This window comes from Cygnus olor, chromosome 5, assembly GCF_009769625.2.
Source record: "Cygnus olor isolate bCygOlo1 chromosome 5, bCygOlo1.pri.v2, whole genome shotgun sequence".
Lineage (NCBI taxonomy): Eukaryota > Metazoa > Chordata > Aves > Anseriformes > Anatidae > Cygnus > Cygnus olor.
Genome location: NC_049173.1, coordinates 60,842,563 through 60,857,573, shown reverse-complemented (window position 1 = coordinate 60,857,573; position 15,011 = coordinate 60,842,563). Strand labels below are relative to the sequence as shown.

Below are 15,011 nucleotides of genomic sequence, written 5' to 3'. Positions count from 1 at the left end.
CTTAAATTGGGCTCCTGAAAACGCATTTAGGGATCACCCTGCAAGGCAAACTGCAGTCTAGCTGGGTCTACAGAAACACACCAGGGTGCACTACAGACACACACCAACAGTCTGAAACCATTGATTTATAGCCTATGGGTTCCGAGTCAATATTCTGCAGGATGAAGATTGAAAAAAATCTGAATCTGGCCAATGGCACTGACATGCAGAGCTTAGGGAAAACTGAGGAGCACTGCAAACCAGACCCTTCATCTTCTCAAGCTGCCTTGACAAGGCAAGTCAGAGCCAGACCCATTGTAGGTGTGAAACTTTTCACTGAAGGTTTTAGAACTGTTTGATGCTTCCTACAGAAGGCTACCTCCAGAAAGTCAGATAACTACTACCAATTAAAGAAAATTAGCTGCTCTTGAACATGAAGATAAGTGTGTATCTTAGCAACGTTTGGTTTGATTTGGTAGCTTCAGAAAGCTCTGCTGAAGCTGCATGATGAAACCAGCATTATTGGTTTATCTTACTCAAACTTATTCAAACTGTTGCAATGGATAAAGAGAAAGGGCATAAATGTGTACGTTAATTATGTATGCTAAGTGCTTTGGTTTTGAAATTTCATCAGGACATTTACAAATATACAAAAATAAAGGGAACTTTTTTCTATTTTCAGTATTCCACATAACAAAAAAAGTGCAATAAAATTGCCTTTTTTTTTTTTTAAATAACAATGTTATTATACACCCTTTCCCAAATTATCATTGAGACCACTACAGAAATATTCACAAACTAAAAATTCAATTTTAGCTGTAAGAAAAATATTAACTACTGCTGGTATATTTTTCCTTTTAAAAGATTTTATTATCTGTATCCAATAGTAATAAAGCAATATTAAATTGGCAGTTTTGTACCAGATGCTGCTCTTTTAAAATGACTTGTCATTTTGAGCACAAGATAAAGACCTTATATCAGACCTTACTGAATGTGGAAGGAAAAACAGTTTGCATTTTACAGTTCACATTTTGCAGAGATACTTGAAAGTGCAAAACCTGCTCATTTCACTCGTAAAAGCAATATTATCATCACCAGAAGAACCATATCCAAAGGCAAAACACAGAAGCAAACAAGATACCACCTGCATGTTAAATTAAATTATTTCCCTCTTGATTAAAATTATTAATTTGTTCCTTGAAATCAGTGGCTGAGCTTCCGACTTCAGTGGGACTAGTTTCAAGCTGCTGCACATAGTACTGCCTGGGAGAGTACCCACGTAGCAGCACAAAGCCATGCACTATCCCCCTGCCGTGTGCCCTTGCCTGTGCTCAGCTTACTGACCCATTTCTATCACAACGGCTTGGGATACGCTGATGCCCAGAGCGTAACCACAGGCTTTACAAGCTCACCCTATCTTGAAAAACAGAAAACAGAAACTATCCTCCTAATAACGTTGAAAATCTTCAACGTTTCCAAAACGCGTGGCTGACAGAGCCTGCGACAGCAGGAGATGGTATGAAGGTCATTTTGCATAACTTCCATTCAGCAGTCGGCTTCGCTAGCAGTGTGCAAAATTGTCTTCCTACTATTGGAGTGCGCATCTCTGACAGCAACGCTGCATTCAGCCTGTGAGAGTGCGGTATGGAAATAGTAGGCCCAATGCCAAACATCCCAGAGATCATCTTGAGAGGTATACCTGAGTCCCTCACTAAGCACTACTTACTACTGCTTCTCCGCTAGCCCTGCCTCAGCCTTTCAAACCATGTTTTTCAGTAAATCTGTTGCACAGCCATGACTTCCTCTCCTTGGTCTATGCAGCTCCCTTCTCAAAAAGTTTGTTGCACAGCTGGGAATGACACTGAGTAGAGACTAGTGGCTCACCACTCAATATTTGAGATTTCAGGGCTAACAAGGGACAGAATGAGCCTTAGTGTAATACAGGAGAGCCCCTGCATTGTCCCTTCCCACCCAGGTCCCATCAGGAATTAGGAACTTCAGTAACTTATTTACTGTATGGGTCTTAACAACATAATCAAGTATGGTATTTTATATAAGACTCAAGGAATAACCCCATATTCATCAGTAGGCAGGCAAATACTGAGTATGAAGTGAAGCTTTCCACTATTTATATGAAAATGCATTTAAAATTAGGACAAAAAACTAATAACCTACTTCAGTGAGGTTGTGATCGGTATAAAGGGTGGTTTTTTGTTGTTGGTTTTTTTTTTTTTTTTTTTTTTTTTTGCTTGGAGTCAGATTCATTCAGAAGTCTGGGTCTCAGCACAGTCAGCTAATGTCACAAGTGCATGGTTGTAAAATGGGTCTCCCAGTCTTAAGGGACCAGAGCGGGAGGTGCTGGATAAAAACCTGCAACTGTGGAAACCCTCTGAAACATCACTTCTCCCTTGGCAGCCTGAACTGACCTTGAGCTATTTATTTGTCCAACAGCGGCATCTGCTGGATAATTTGCAGACTGCATTTCTTTGTGAAGTCTACTCTTGGTGAGTTGAATGTTCTGTTTTCTCATCTTTTCATAACGGAAAATCAATTGGCGGAGAAACGGCAAAAATATTTACTGTCTTCAGTCACCACCTGGAGCCCCATACACCAGGGAAATGCCAAGCACTTTGCTACCAAAGAGCCTTCTTGAAAAAACAGAAGGCAATTGGAAGGAATAGCAGTTTGTTCGTTTTTTTATTGATGCACAAATCTGGGGAAATCAGTCTATTTTCCTTTGGGTATGGCCTGAGCTGTTAGAAATGGTGCTGGGGGAGACAGCTTACTTACCAGACGGCAGGGCTTGCAATGCCATGGTCCTCTGGTCCTCAGTGGTACACAAACCTCGGCATTCACAGTCACCTCCACCTAAAATGCAGGTGTAGAACAGAACAAGCTGAGAAACAGTCTTACATAATATTTGGACAGAACAACTCAAACTACGCGAGGAAAACATTAGCAAGTGTAGAGGTGACATACCTAAAGATCATCTACCTTACACCTTGGCCATAAAACATTCCTTTCCTTCACATGGATGCTTTACTTCTGAATCCTCAAACGAATGCACTTGGCTGATGTATCTGAAAGACAAAACCTGATTGACTTTTATTTTACCCTGTGGCTTAGCTTCACGTTCTGGGAGGATATAAGGGTCCTCTTGGTTCACTGACGACCGCTGTGTGCAGTGCCCTGTGTCTGACTGACTGCGAGCCAGGATGGTTTTTTTGTTTTTGTTTTTTTTTAGGAGATGATCCATCACATTTGGGAACAGATGTCCTGTGAGACCTGTGCGTTCAGCTCATGAACGTTTCCTCACATGTGGTTCTGTTTGAAATAGGTGGTTTCGACTAGCACCGTGTGGCAACATTACAATCCTGCCATTTGTGAGAAAGACTTTTCATTTTCAGTTGGTTGTTCACAGAAGAGAGTCAGCAGGCCTGTACAAGTAAAGCAATGCCTTGTTGTTACAACTTTCTTTACTTTGCCTTATGCTACTTGTGGGTTTCCCAAGGCTGCAACTCAGACAATCCATGTGTCTTTTATTCTAACAGGCATAATTTTATTCCTACTTGCTGCCACATGAGTGGAAATTATATTATTGCAATTAATAAGCAACTTTTGCTTTTTTTTTTCAGACCGCTAGAGGGCAGCATTTCTATGAAAAAGAGGAACTAGATGATTTCTTCAGTGCATACATATATATTTTCTTCCTAAACTTTTATATAAATCACTTCTTCAATTCAGGTACAGCATTTCACACCACAACAATCGAAGAATGTACTGAATTCCTGCCTTCATCGGTTTTACTGGCAACTGACACTGCGTTGGCACCCTTATCTGTAGGATTTATCACAGCGAGGCCAAATTCATGGCTTGCAAAGATTCACTTCTATGTGAAGAATCACAGCCGTTTATGTCTATATGGCAAAGTATCCCTGTGAGCTGAATAAAGGTGGCTAGGATAAAGACTGTATTATAGCTAAGCATTTACACAACAGCTTGTAGATGGAGTCCTGTTCTTCAAACAGGCCGGCTAATGCTCCCATTACAAACATAATGCCATAGAAATACAAACGTATACAAGGAAGAACATGTGTCACACTAATCATTTCCTTCGTTTTGGAAAGGAAGCATGGTATGCGCTCAACACAGATGCTCCATGCTCTCGAAGGCGGTCTTCTAGAGAACTAGACACTTGAAATAGCTTGCAGTTTAGAGCCAGCTGCACAAAATGTAGGCCCAAACATGCCTTTAGAAAGCTGCACAAATGCCAATTACATTAAACGATATGAAAAAAGCAACAAAGTAATGTGCCTAATTAACAAAGCTAGAGATGGAGCCAGCTATTTGGTTTGAAGTACTTCCAAGAGATGTTAAATCCAATGGCCAGGGCAACTCTGGAAGAAATAAATTAACATGCTGGGTTAATATTTCAAGCTCTGTGGGCGTAAACTGTGTGTGGTGAGGGGAAGCAAAGGTAAAAATATCACAGGGTACTATTTTGTTTGTTTGTTTGCCAAGGACACTTTAGCTTTTGCCATTTATTTATTCTTCACAGTATGCTAGAAAATATGCAAGATGACAAAGTTATTGGCATTGCGTCACTGAATTTCCTAAACTTACCTTTTTGCCACCTGTTCAATCAATCTCAAGGTCAAGAGAAACCATTGTTTTGAGTGAATGAATTACAGCATAGGCACATTCGTGAAAAATACATTAGCAGTGTTCTTTTATCTTTAGTACTATGTGCAACCACAGCTTAAAGAAGCCTCTTTCCATAGGGCTTCTCTGAGAAATAAGATGTAGTGGTTTGTGCGGCTATTTTTTTTTTGTTTTAGGTTGGTTGGAAACAGAAGTGCTGAGGTACTAACAGGCCAACTCCTGTTCCTACCCCTGCCATCAGACCAGTTCCAAAGAGTGTTTATCAATATGGTGATAATTACTATATACATACATACATACATATATATAAATAAAAGACAAAACTCACTCACAAGCATTACGGGCCTTTGACTTCAGCCTGGGCGTGGAAGAGGAAGGCGCTGGTCTGCTGTCAGCTCTGCCTGGTACGAACTCTGAGGAAATGACATCAAGGCTCAGTTCTTCAACATCTCTCTTGCTGTCTTCTGTCATGAGAAAGATATTTAGGTTAAAAAAAAATAAAATGCAAGCTCCTGCTAGCTAAATGCAACCTAGTGAATTGTCCATGTACAAGTAGAACCAAGATTCTATGGACCTCAGGTCTCTTCCGTCTATGAGCAGGAAGGATCATGATTTTCCACTTGAAGCTAGATAAACCTGTTCTAGAGCTCTGCGGTTAGAGATGTACTTTCCTTTCTCACTTTAAAATTACAAAGATATCAGAGAATGCCCTATACATGGCTTTGTTCCGCAATATTTTTTCTGGGTCCCATATCTAAGAACTGACTGATAGCTGTCCAGTCCAAAATCATAGATACCAGTCATTCAGTAAGCTCTGCCCATCACAAACTCCCAAGCCGCAGCAAGTACTGTGGCTTGAATCCTTTCCAGAACTCATCTATTGGCAGCTGTTTCCATCTACTCCTTCTTGAGCAGTTCTGCCCAGTCCCTAGGGAAGAGCAGGAGGACTGTCACTGCACTGAACTTGCTTGTTGTGAGCTGGTGGCTCATGTTTTACCTGAATATGTCATTTCGCCTCATCTGCTCTCTGGTCTCTTTTTGCAATAAGAATTCTGAGTTCTGCTCCCCATGAATGACAAAAAAAGCTGTTCCTTAGATGTGGATGACAAAACGTTATTCCCTCTTTTAAATACAAATGATTATTATTAAAAAGACAGAAAAGGCTGATCAATTCATTTAATCCTCATACCTGATAGGTATGTAGTGATTCCTGCACATTTGTTTTGCAGCTGAAGCAACATACTTTTGACACATCTTTGCTTTGTGGTGACTGAAGACACGTGATCTTCAAGCACTTCACGATCATCAGCATTACCTGTGGCTTTCATGTGGTGGGATTTTTTTATTTGCTTTCTTGTGTTTTGGTGGTTGTGGTTTTTTTTGGTACATCACGCAATGTAGAAGTTAAAAAAAAAAAAATATATCAAAACCCATGTCTACTTCCATGTCTTCTATTTAAGACACCAGTGGCTACATTTCCAGACATGCAGCTGACCCTTTAGAAATCTTGGTTGGTTGAGCAGATGTCTAGGTACATAAGGATAATTTATTAATTTTTCCCCATCACTATTTATGTACTTGTTAACTTGCTCTCTACAGACTAACATTTATTGGTCAGAGTTAATTAAAAGACTTTTTTTTTAACCAAGTTAATTAGTTTCATATTTTCACTGCTACAAATTTTACTTGTTGTTTTGATAGACCATGTCTAGCCTGATTTCCAATTTGACTAAATGTTCTTCAGACCTCCTGGACCTTTGACATGCATGGCTGAAAATGCAAGCCTTAATGCATAAACATCATTTTTTCTTCCAAAGTACCTCTAAATACCTCCCTAAACACAAGACACATTCTGCAGCTCCTACTCAGTCTTTGCTTGGGATGGGGGAGAAATAGTTGATAGGACAAGCAACGTAACCTAACATGGAAATGAAGCTGAAGAAGAATCTGTTAACAATCCAAATGCAATCATCTGGGTTTTATCCCAACCAGTATTGTATGTAGCTATATATAGTCAAACACCCCCCCCCCCCCCCAGTGACCATATAAACGTACACTCAGAAAAACTGGCAGTAATTTCATTGAATTCCCACATCACCTTTTCTGGGATGTGCTGTTCTTTTGAGCATACATTTATTTGCTTGGCTTACGTGGTGGTCAAACTGGGCTGCAGAAGTGCAGCACCACTGTAGCACGTCTGCATGGAGATCTCTTCATCTGCTGAAGGGCTCTTAAGGGAATTACAGCGAGAAAGCAAATAAAAAGCTAAACTACTTCTAAATACATCAAATACCATCTTTTTCTCCACATTTTATTAGGTAGGATGCCTGTAAGCTAGAGAACAGTCCTAAAAGAACCCATAGGAATATATTTTATCTGTAATTAGTCTGAAAAATTCCACAGAAGGAAGGCCCATCTTATGGATTTTATGCATACTGGGTACCCTTTTTCTCCCATCCTTTCACAGGAAACCCCTAAGTATGCTCCTGCAGGAGCTCTTGTAGGATATGCATCCATCCTAGAGGCACAGAAAGATCCACAGTGACACAAGAACAGAGCCCATCTAAGGAAGATCCACTTCTGAATTCTTGGTGGCCAACTCTGAGCATCTTATGCCACCGTGATCTTTCTAAGCTTCCTTGTTATTCCTCAGCCCCTTTTATTTCTGGAATACCTAGAGGCAAGGAGTACAACCGCAAAGCCTGGCAGAATCCACAGATGAATCAGACTGAATCAGTAAACAATGACTAAATGCACAGTGTCTTAGGAACAAGCATGCCACTGTGCTTCATAAGCCAAACCATTTAAATACAGGCCTACTGCAGATCTCGTGTATTAGCAGGAATATCTCAGCCACAATCTGTAGGGCTGGTACAACCCTTTTGCACCATCGTTCCTAGAGAAGGCTTTCCCAGGTCCTGGAAACTATGGACAGAGCATCCTCCTGCTCCCTGGAGTGCACAATTACAGCACATCCCAACAAGGGAAGGCTGAGGACAAGCTAATAGAGGTGCCATCCGTTCACTATTAGCACTGATCTAGCTCTCAGCACCTCACTTAACTGGAACAAAAGCCTACTATTTGGCTCAGGAACAAGCCAAAATCAGGCAATCTGCATCCCCAGCAGCTGGCCAGAGATTTGTGACAGAAGGCGGATTTTGCTTTCCATTCACTCACAGTTGAATTGTATAAATCCTGGTTATTTACTAAAGAAATGCAGCAGATTTCATCCTTAGTGCCAATTATTTAACTAGCATGACTGGAACTATTATACTTTATATCTCTTCATATGCAGCACACAAAGAATTACTTTAACAGGATTAAGCATCATATTTCACGGGACTGGCCACATAAATATTTACAAAGCTAGAGAACAGCAAAGACATCTCAGAGTTATTGATTCATGTCAAATATTGAGAAGCTGGGTTAATCAAGGGATTTAAGCAATGCTTTAAACATTTGAGTCAGCATTGTTAAGATTTATTTCATCTATTCTTACCTTTCAACACCAAAAGTTTTACAAACCATTTATAAAGATGAAGATTTACAGGCCGTTTTCCCACCTGCTCATCTGAGAACATTTCAGTCAGTGCTGTAAACTCAGGGTAGGCTGGAGAAATAATAACAGTTGTGGGAAGTGAATCATTCAACAAAAGTAAAGCTCTCATTTCAATTAAAAAAAAAAAAACAGAAAGAAATGATCTAATCATTTTGATGTATTAGAGAAATTGTCAGCTGACAGACAAGCATACGTTTTGTGTAAAATGCAGCATGTTCTCTCCTCTTCAGTCAGAAAGAGACCCTAATTTATTTTTTTGGTGGTTAAATGAAAAAGATATACTTGAGGCACTGAGAACTGCACACCTTGTTCAAGAAAAGACTAGCAGCTCCTGTTCTGTATTCTGTAAATTCTATACGTGAAATATGTATGTCTGTATCTATGGGATCGTGTCTGTTGCTGTGTGTTCATGCACCTGCAAATTAGCTGAGATTTTAAAAACGTCACTACAACATTAGCAGAGTTTCATTTTCAGAAAAAGCTGGCTAGGCCAATCTCAGAAAGGCAAGGACCTTTGATGACTCTCCAGAACAGATCACCTATAAATAAAATAAAGCCAAATCACTAGCCACTTCTGAAACTCTAGCTGTAGTACATGGTAGGAGCTACATTGATCAGCTCTATGTGCGTGTATTTACTCTTTTAGACATGTAAATTTAGAGCCTTCAGGATTACTTCACTCAGCTCCTAGTAACACGTATTTAGCAGCTTCCATAAGCATGTTTTCGTTATGCGCTGACATGAATCTTCCAATATTGTAAGTTGAATTTCCCTTGTCACCAGCAGCTTGTTTTGCTGGATCTCGCCTAGATCAGCAAGACAAAGACAGAGACAAATCTATACCCTTCACAGAAATACACTTTGTAACAAAGCGACACATCAGCAAAACTGTATGCCTTATTTCAGTTACTTAAAGTAGATTTTCCCTTGATTTCTTGAGGAACAATCATTTCTGTTTTGGGGAATGCTCATCAAAGATAAATCGTGACACTTTCACTACAGCCTTGACTAAAGTACATCTAGAAAAGGATACCATTTCTGATCAACCTGTATGCTTCAAGAGAAGCACAGGGCCTGGCCCAGTCCAGCTACGTGCTGGATTCAAGCAGGTGTTGGGTGTTAAGACAGCCATTTGCAGCACTTGCTGCCCTTCTTGCCAGGAAGGAAGAAGCAGTCTTCTCTTTCCCTATGAGAAACAGAGTCTGGAAACCATCTGAGCCCTTTTATAAGCAACAGAATGCTCCTCGTTTGTGTGCGCAATCCCAATCGTATTTACTCGGTTTCACCTCCCATAACCAAGTGGATTCAGGTGGGAGTTTCTCTGAGTTAACGATATGAGGAAAGACCAATGACAATCTCTAACATAAGACAACATTACTTTCATTTTTTTCCCAGAGCGATTTCCATTTATCTCATAGTTTGATATCCATCCATGCACTGCTGACGTTTCTACGCTGGCACTCTTTCTAAAGGATCCTAAAGGGGTCTGCAAAACAAAGCCAACCTTCACTCACAATCAAACACAGCCCAGGACAAACGGATGGAGAACAAAATGCAATCCAGCAGGCAGAGCGCAGCAAACATTTCTCATCTCACAGCAAAGCCATGCAACACTTGAAGAACATGGATGAATATGAAGTCCATATTCAAGCAAAACCTAGGTAATTAGGGAGAAAAAAATAGCTTGATAAGTATACAGGAACTAGCACTCGATCCATCCAGCTTCTATTCCCATGGCTACTCTCCCTAAAAGCAGCATGACTTCCTTGAACTGGGCTTTGTGCTACACAGTCCTTCAGGCATGCAGCACCTCTACGGCCCCCTCAGTCAACATCAAGCACCAATCAATTATTTTCTGCTTCATTCTCATTCTTTCCATGGAACACTTTCATCCAACTATTGACCGTCCAAAGGGGTAAATCTAACCTTTCAGAAAAGTAATATCATCTCTGCAAGTGCAGCTTTGTTTGTTTTTAAATGAGTTTCAAGGACAGAGCGAGTACATTGCATGTTTAAGTACATCACAGCTTTACATTTGAAGACCTCAAACCAAATGATTTACAAGGATCAATATTAACAGATAGAGCAATTCACAGCATGATGTAATCTAGAACTGATGAAGAACTGCATAGAAATACTGTTGAGTTGTCATGAATTTAATACAAAACAGCACAGATTGAATTATAGCGTTCGAGCATTACAAAACCGGTATTCCAGCCCTGTCTGCCTTTTGTTTTGAGATTACAACTCTTACAAACAAATCTCTCCCTCTCAGCCTCCTCCAGCTTTAAAACATTTTAAATGTGCTCTCCAACTGTATTCAGAGATGCACATAAAGTCACAAGTTTTCTAAATGTCTCTTTTCCATCTCTATTTTTTTTGCTTTTCTTAGAATGGTCAAGAAGTTTTGTAAGAACCCTTTTGTTTGAATATAAACTGGCTGATGTGCTCAGACTCAGCAGGCTTGAATTTAAGGAGCTAGTGCTTCATTAGTAGTTACCATTGTTGGTCTCCTTGTTGGGTACCTCAGTGAACGAAGAGGCTAAAGAGATGTGCAGAATGAGGTGCTCTAGTTATACTAGCAAAGCACTGAAGCATAAAGCAAAGCTTCCTTGTGTGCTTTCCGTGCCTATACAACACTCTGTGATGTTGATCTATGAATCCAGCATCTTCCTTAAGTGGTAAAATGACTTCATACGAAAAGAAAAAAAACGTTCAAAGGTTATTAAGTTTACGTATATTAGGGAACGTATGCTCAGTCATGCCCCACCCCCTAAAATGAGAGGAAAAATCCCTTGGAGTTCAGATTAGAAATCAGTGAGCTTCTCAACTAAAGCACTAAGTAGAGAGCACGGGATTTAGAAATGAATAGCACACAAACCTACAAGCTAGGTTTTTCCTTGTGGACAGAATTTAGGCTTTTGTCTGAAAGACAACCTACCTTTCATTGTATACTGTTACCCTGCAGATGCTGAAGCATAGGTGATGCCAGGACACCAGACACAGAGGCGAAAGAAGGACTTACTCTTCCTGTGTCGTCAGAACACAGGAGGCAGTGGGGTGACCTAACACAAAGGATAAAATTAGCAAGAGCACTGATTCTTTTTTTCTGTTACGCAGGAGTTTAAAAAATAAAACAGACTGATGTCTCAAAGCTATATTTCTACTATCACCACTAAAAGTGTTGATTTAGAAGAACAGCAAAGGTTGTAGGCACTCCAAATGACTTTAATAGGACTGCGCGAACTGCATCTATACTCTCCTGGGTAGCAGCTGTGCAACTCTGGCCTCTCAGAAGGCTCCGACACTGAAAAACCTTTCTACACTCCACAGCTTTTTTTTCCCCCTCCTTTAGCCAGGCTTTGGTCAGCCACAGCTCAAGGCAGATCATCAAAATCCCTCACCAGAATCAACTTGGGAAATAAAATGTAATTCCAAGGCCAACATCTTTTAACGCATTTTGAGAATTTCTGATAACATTACCTGCTGCTGCTTTACCAGAATCCTTTTCCAGACTGTGAAATATTTGAACAATCTACCAAATCTGTGCCTCCCGCTCAGGTCTCCCAGCACTCTTAAAACTTTGTTAGTTCCTTTTGGCAAGTAAAAGTTAGTAATGTAACTATTAATTTAACTTAAAATGACAAGAGTTATCAGGGAAAAGCTAGATAATTCCTGGACACGCACATCCAGCTTCATATGAAGACCTCCCTGTTTAACTTCTCTTTCCTGGGTGGAGAAGATGCCCATCAGGGAGGTACAAAGAGGACTGCTCTCAAGTCATTGACAAGGGATCTAAACTTCTACTCTTCCGTTCATTTCATTCATTCGTTAACTTCACTGCTGTCAGTGGAGCTGTATAGGTGATCAAACGCATGATCCCGCTTCTACAAATTACTGTATTGTCTATAACGCAGGGCTGAACGCACAGAGGAGACAGACTGCTATTTTGAAACTGAAAACACTGAACATGTACATGCCTGACTGTGACAAAATTATACAGATGTTCATCCCATGTACACAGTGGATTATAGAATCTCACTAAAACCTGAAAAATCACTGCAGAGTAAGGGGAGACCCTTCAGCATCCCAGCAGCTGAAGACAGACTTGTGGTTTGAGCCAAAATAAGAAATGGTTGTAACATGGATATTTTTCAGTGGAACTAGAGGGGCAGAAGTGCTGCTATACAGTTTGAGATTAAATGAACCTCTATGGAAAAATTTTGCCCCTAAATTGGAATATCTTTGAAAACAATTAGGTTTGCTTTATCTATTGTAGTTCAAATATTTCCATTTTAAAAGGATTTATTTATTTATTTATTTATTTTACACAAAACCAGAATTTTATATCACTACAGGGAAGGCTTAAATCAAAACTTTGATGATACACAGCACCTACTGGACTGAATTAAAACATTCGTTTTATATAAATCAACTACTACCTAGTTGATAATATCAACTGTCACTAATTAATTAAGTTAAAATCATACTATAATCTTCAGTGCAAAGCATTCTTTGCATTTTAGTAGGTAGATACTTTCTGCTATGTACCTTATTTAATAAAGATCTTATTTTCTAATAGTGTCCCCCTTAAACTTCAATAAAAACTCGGAAAATGATGTTCTCTTTTCCTTTTCCACATCAAAATAATGTATAAACTTATTTTTCCAATTTATATTTCTAAGACAGCTTCTCATTTTGGTGGCTATATTGCTCCAGATCCCTCAGCTCCCCCTCACCCGTTAATCTCTGATTTGGAGCCTGCTCACGGACCTTTTGCAGTAGGCAGCTCTTGGTGGCTGCCAGCTCTCCTTTCCCAATTACAGCCTTTGTATCTTCAAAGAAACCTCACAGGTCACTTCAGCGTGGCCTCTCCACCTGAGCCCATGACAACTGCCTTTAAGCAAACCTTCCATGTTTTAACACGTACCTTCAGGTCACTTCTAAGGTCCTGGACCAGCCTCCAACAGACACCCAGGCTAGAAGGGAAAATGAAGCGACAGAAGCTGCAAGAAATCCCTTTCATCCGCACAGTTGCCTGAGATCTCCGTACTGAAATTCCTGAAGAGGAATCACTGATGGGGGATAAAGTGGCATGGAAGGCAAGAGCTAATGAGCTGGAAAAGAGCCTCTACAGCTGTGGATGTGCCACCGGCCTGGGACGCACAGATCCTCCCTCCTGGGTTAACCTCTGTAACTCTCTGAGTCTGCCCTACCATGTGTCCCCATTGATCCCTAGACCTATCTATCTGGGAAAGATAGTAACTTAGGGCAATTATAAAATCACATTGTGATTTTGTTTTTCTTGTCAATGAGTTATCATTCCCTTTTCCTTTCTTAACTTCGGGCTCACGTTTACAGACCTGCTCTCTTCTCACTTTTTGCCTTCTTTCTGGCAATTCGCAAGCCTTTTAGATAACTTTTCTGTGCTTGTGATTCTCACGTTTCTCCCTATACCACCAGTCTTTCTCTACTCAACCCAATGCTCAGGTAGCTGGTAACTTTTAAGAGATTTTATCACTGTCTTAAGGTAGTTAAGTACAGCGTTGCCTTGGCTTAGCCTCACTTTCCCTTTTCAGTTTCACTGCCAATAGCAGTAACGTGCTCCCTATTGCCTTATCGTCCTCCTTTTTCCCACAAGTCACACAGCACCCAGCTCCTAGGCTTCCTTCTACCCCACCAGGCTCAAGACCAATCTGTTACCATTTTTACTAGCAAATCTGTCCTTTAAGCCTCTTTCCTACATCCTGCTGCAACTGCTGCAATGTTTTCTTCCCTGCACCCCAAACACATGCAATGCTCCTTGGCAGCCTGAGCCATATGCCTCTCCTCGCCAACCCGACCACACCACCTGCTCAGTAGCAGCCCTTCACTTGCTCTTTACTGCTTTTCCAGCATGTCCAAACCTCCACCTCCCTTTGAGGCCCAACCTAACCGTGTTCACAGAATCACAGAATCGTCTAGGTTGGAAGAGACCTCCAAGATCACCCAGTCCAACCTCTGACCTAACACTAACAAGTCCTCCACTAAACCATATCACTAAGCTCTACATCTAAACATCTTTTAAAGACCTCCAGGGATGGTGACTCAACCACTTCCCTGGGCAGCCCATTCCAATGCCTAACAACCCTTTCAGTAAAGAAGTTCTTCCTAATATCCAACCTAAACCTCCCCTGGTGCAACTTTAGCCCATTCCCCCTCGTCCTGTCACCGGGCACGTGGGAGAACAGACCAACCCCCACCTCACTACAGCCTCCTTTAAGGTACCTGTAGAGAGCAATAAGGTTGCCCCTGAGCCTCCTCTTCTCCAGACTAAACAATCCCAGCTCCCTCAGCCGCTCCTCGTAAGACCCCTCACCAGCTTCACTGCCCTTCTCTGGACTCGCTCGAGCACCTCCACGTCCTTCTTGTAGCGAGGGGCCCAAAACTGAACACAGCACTGGAGGTGCGGCCTCACCAGAGCCGAGTACAGGGGAACAATCACTTCCCTGGCCCCAGCCTGTCCTCTCCTGTCAAACATCACGCTGTTCTGCACACTGGGTTGGACCAGATGATCTCGAAGATCTTTTCTAGCTTTAATGACTCTACGATTCCTCAAGGCATACCCTGCAATCAGACGCTGCTCCAGCTCACCCACTCGCTGTATTGCCAGCTCGCCCACAGCGAGCCCACTCCTCCCGCGATGCTGACACGGAACCACGTGCTTCTCTCACCGCCCTTCCACGCAGCCACCTCCCCCCCGCCTTCCCTCGCGGGGCAGAGCCCAGCCCTCCCGCAGGCGTGAAACCTTCCCCCGGCGCTAGGACCCGGC

General features: G+C 41.4%; 1 long non-coding RNA gene across 6 annotated transcripts in view; it reads right to left on the bottom strand.

Annotated features, from left to right (window-relative positions):
* LOC121070830 overlaps positions 1 to 15,011 on the bottom strand; it is a 20,462-nt gene extending 5,451 nt beyond the window's left edge. Inside the window, exons 1-10 of one of the 6 annotated variants that reach the window (XR_005820253.1) lie at positions 14,806 to 15,011; positions 13,131 to 13,179; positions 11,142 to 11,265; positions 10,701 to 10,890; positions 9,715 to 9,857; positions 8,141 to 8,251; positions 5,639 to 5,732; positions 4,974 to 5,105; positions 2,959 to 3,416; positions 2,770 to 2,847 (exon numbers count right to left, since the gene is read on the bottom strand). This is a non-coding gene — a long non-coding RNA (uncharacterized LOC121070830). Of the gene's footprint in view, positions 1 to 2,769; positions 2,848 to 2,958; positions 3,417 to 4,969; positions 5,733 to 8,140; positions 8,252 to 9,714; positions 9,858 to 10,700; positions 10,891 to 11,141; positions 11,266 to 13,130; positions 13,180 to 14,805 lie in introns of all 6 variants that reach the window. The other 5 variants (XR_005820252.1, XR_005820250.1, XR_005820255.1 and 2 more) reach the window with 5 other exon arrangements.